This window comes from Brassica oleracea, chromosome C3 (genome assembly GCF_000695525.1).
Source record: "Brassica oleracea var. oleracea cultivar TO1000 chromosome C3, BOL, whole genome shotgun sequence".
Taxonomy (NCBI): domain Eukaryota; kingdom Viridiplantae; phylum Streptophyta; class Magnoliopsida; order Brassicales; family Brassicaceae; genus Brassica; species Brassica oleracea.
In genome coordinates, this window is record NC_027750.1 from 10,737,410 (window position 1) to 10,742,157 (window position 4,748).

Below are 4,748 nucleotides of genomic sequence, written 5' to 3' on the forward strand. Positions count from 1 at the left end.
ACATCTTAACATACCACTTTTTGCATCCGGTTGCTGTTGAACAAGCCTCATGAATTCTCCAATCCCTTGAACGTATTCTTCCGTAAGCAAATTGGTGTTCGGATCCAAATGAGGTTTATCCATCCACGAACGATAATAAACTTCTGAAGACATGATTTTCACGGAATTGTTATGACTAAAGAGAATGAAGAGAGAATGAAGTGTGAATGAGTTGAATGAGGAGGGGTTGTATTTATAGGAAATTGCTTACGGCCCTCCGACGACTTTCCGACGAAATTCTGACTGATGTAAAGCAGTCCGTCGGTATTTTCCAATCTCAAACGGCTATACAACGGTCATATATATTTGTCGGCAACGGTCACATGGTTCGTCGGCAATTCGTCGGAAAATTCCGACGGAATACCGACGACTGTACTGTTAATCGGAATGTCGTCGGAAGTTCGTCGGTATATTTCGACGAATTTCCGACGACGACAACGGTTACATTTTTTATCGGAATGTCGTCGAAAAGTCGTCGGAAAATTCCGACGAGCCATGTTTCATCGGAATTCCGTCGGAAATGGCCGACGGAATTCCGACGACTTCAAATTTTTGGTTTTCGTCGGAAATTGGTCGGCAATCCGTCACAAACGTCCGACGACATTGATGTCCGTCGGAACCTCCGTCGGAATTCGGCGTGTTTTCTTGTAGTGGTATAAAATTACGTTTACTTGTTTAGGCTAAATGGTTAAATATATCAAATATTAATATTATTAGTATATTTAATTAGTATAATTAAAAATAATTCGTTTTCGGTTTGGTTCGGTTTAAAACCAAACTATACCGAACCATTTGTGTTGATAAAATCTTGAACCAAATGGGTTAGACATATACTTTGGTTTGGTTTGGATCGGTTTGGGTTTGGTTGGGTCGGTTCGGTTTGGTTCGGTTTTTTTGTCCACCCCCACTATTGACTTGCAATATTTTTTGAACTGAATGTTAAAGTATTGTGGAAACTTAACTTACAAATTTAATATAAGTTCGAATATTTTTTGGATGCCTCTTTGGAATTTAAAAGCATTAAGAGCATCTCTAGTGACTCTCTAATTTTTTACTCTATAATTTATTTCAAAATAGAATAATTTTATAATAAAATTACTCTATTATAGAGTGAAATATAAAGAATGTCCATTTTCACTCTATTTTTAGAGCAAAAGGTAGAATAATTACCACATTCCAAAGCGAGTGTACTCCTCAATCCATGTCAAATCTCCTAATTAATTCACAAAAGCGAAATCTCGAATAGAAGCTTGATATACATAGACCACTTTTCTCAATGAGACCACCCAACTCAGAATCAACGTCCGACCTGTCTGACGATCCGAGACGCGCCAAATTTGGAGAGGGATATTGTTAGAGGCAAATTTCACCCGCCGCATATCCGGTCCGAGAACCCGATCCAGTGTCCTTCTAGCCTGCATGAAGACAATGGGTCCACAAAGGTCTGAGGCCCATGCCAAACTCAAAATATGACCCATGCCAAACTGACACTTTCAAACTACAATGTAACGAAGGTCAAAGCATTGAAGACAACCATAAAGACACATGATCCTTGCCGGTGATTATGTGGCCGCTACCAGTGGTGGACCCGAGATTTTTTTTTAATCTGGGTCAGTGAGAAATTAAATTTCAAAAAATAAAACAAAATAGGGTATTGAACCCGTTAACTCATATTTAAAGGGGTGCAACACTGACCATTTGAGCTGAGTAGACATAATTACTATAGGCCACAAGAAACTTTTAAATATTTAACCAGTACCGGCTCTAAGGGTGTGCAAGGAGTGCATATGCACAGGGTCCTTCATTTTTGGTCAAAATTCTTTTATTTTTTAGGACCCTAAATTTTTAATCTTTACATTTTGGTCAACATTTATTTATTCTCTAGGACCCTAAATTTTTAGTCTTTACATTTTTTGTTAACATTTCTTTATTTTTAGGGCCCTAAATTTATAATTTTTACATGGATTTAACTTTCAAATTCATGTTCACTAATTTAGAAAAATATGGCACAGGGCCTAACAAATTTTTGAGCCGGCCCTGTATTTAACTTCGGTCCATTGACACACTCATAACGTAGGTCCGCCTCTGGCCGCTACGATCGACTCTTGAAAGCGTATAAAAGCAAGACCAAGGGCAAGAAGAAGAGGATCCAAATTCTTCTAGAACAATACTATACTTTCAATACCTACATATGTCTAGGTTTGTTCCTAGATACTTTATGTATTTATACTGGTTTCTACTTGTATTATCAATAAAATACACTTCTTCATACGAAATCATCATCACACAATCTTTTATATGTTTCTTCTTATACACATAATGGAAACCCTAAACTTCATTTCTGAAGTGGATTTTGAAATTCATCATGGGAAACCCTAACCCTGGGCTGTTATGGAATCCACCCGTTTGAAGCTGCCCTGGATTCATCCGTGAGAACATTTTTGGGATCTATCTCAGAGTATGTGCGAAGCAACGTAAGTGGCTCTTTTCTTATTGATTGTGTGCATTTTTCTTGTTCAACTTCAACTATTTGTATAATGCCCCAACCATTTATGGCTAACTATTTGTATAATGCCCCAACTATTTGTATAATGCCCTCTTCACCTGCTTACTATGGCCGTGTGAATCGGGTTGGGTATTTCGGGTATTAGATAGATAGTTAGTTAGAGAATTAATATGGGAACAACTAAATATAACTTGGTTTCGGTCCGGATAGTTTCATGTTCGGGTTGTTTCAGATATTTATTTTAATATCCAAAATGGAAAATTTTGGGATATCACACAGTTTACATTTGGTTCAGTTATTTCGAGTAATTCGATATAAGCTAAAATATTAGGTATTTCAAGTAAAATATAGTTACTCGGATAATTCAAAATATTTTAGATTGAAATATCAGAAATTTTTGGTTAATTCAGATAATTTTAGATAATTTAGTTGTTTCAAATACTTTGTTTAATAAATTTCTAAGTCATATTTATATACGTACTTAATAATTATATATTTTTGGATATTCGTTTGGTTTCAGTTCTTCTGAATATAAAATTTTTTTTTTTTTTTGTAAACTTTTTTTTTAGTGTTCTATAAAAAAAATTAAAACATTATTTTTAATAAATAATGTATTTTTTAAATGTTTTATTTATTTTTATTCACCAAATCCAGGTTACGAAAAATTATTTAGATATTTAGTTTTGGTTATTTTGAATTAGGTTTGATTTGGTTTACTGAATTGCGTCCGGATAAAATGTGAGGCATAAAGCAGACTATATAAATGGACTCCTCGCATTGAAGACGATGACGAAGATAACAGCGATGATGCCATCTCATCACCGCATGGAATTTCTTGATGAGACGTGAACCACTTATTCTATGGTTTTGTTTTTCTGGTCGTAGGTTTTGGTTTTTTAATAATCTATATCTTAAGAATTGATCTGATGCAATCTTTTTATTCAAAATTCACGTGTTGGTTAAAATTTCTTTTTATTGTTTGACATAAACCGAATATTGGGAGATTTTGAAGTAATTATTAAGTTAAAGGGTTTAGAGTTTTCACAAAATTTGTTTTTTTTTTTTTGACAAAAGAGTTTTCACAATTATTTTGACGAAACAAAATTTATTTTTTGAAGAACGATATAAGAAAAATTTAAGAAAAAAAGATAAATGAATGTTGACTTTGAACATTTAAAAAATTGTATTCATTTAAAAAGTTTGATTGAAAAAAAAAACTGTTTTTTTTTTCTAACTCCGAGAGAAAAGTAACAGATGAGGTAACCCCCACCACAAGTAACAAAAGAAACGAAGCCCTCCACAACCTTAAAAGTTTTAGGATGCCAATCCGGACGTATATATTTAAATATGAATATGGACACGTGAAAAAAGGCTAGCGTGCAATTCGATGATTGAGCGGCTCGTGATAGTGTTGTCTGATGATTACTCCTTGATTTAATAATACATATCGATTATATATTTTCTTAAGATGTGGATCTTGCCTCGCCGTCTCAGACCCTCACCGACGCAAATCTACATTAGAATTGCAAATAAAAAATGGGCTTCTTCAGTTCTTTGCCCCATTACGTTTTGAATATTTCTGGATGTCTCTATGGACTTCAAAAACCATTCAAATTTAGTTTCCCTCTCCCGACTACGGCGGTTTCATGATCGGCTCCCTCGTATGCAGAACACTTCTTGGGTCGGTGGGATTGTGTGAGAGAATTTTAACATCAGATGTTATATGAAGGAGAAGATACTGTTGGAACCCAGGTTTTTAGACAAATGATTTTGTCTACTTTTCGGTGGTTTTCTGGCCAAACCGGTGATCGTAATGACCGGATTATTATCCCGTTGGAAAGCTTGCAACAAACATTACAATCCAGTATATTCATGTCAAAAACTAAATTAAATTGAATGAGAAATGAAGATGGTAATTTGGTGTTAACAAAACACTTGAATTTTGACCAAGTGCTTTTTTTTTTTTGAACACTGAATATTATAGGAATAGAAACCCAACCAACGAAAACTAGTTGGTTGGGGCAGAGTACAATGCTGATTTCGCTAGAGTATCAGCCGCACAGTTCAAGTTTCTGGAAATGAAAACAAAGGAGATACAATTAAAGGAGAGAGAAAGGAGCTCGATGTCCCGAGTGATTCCGTGGAGATCTGCTGGGTGTTGTTTCGAGGAGATAGTAGCAACAAGTGCTTGGCAATCTGATTT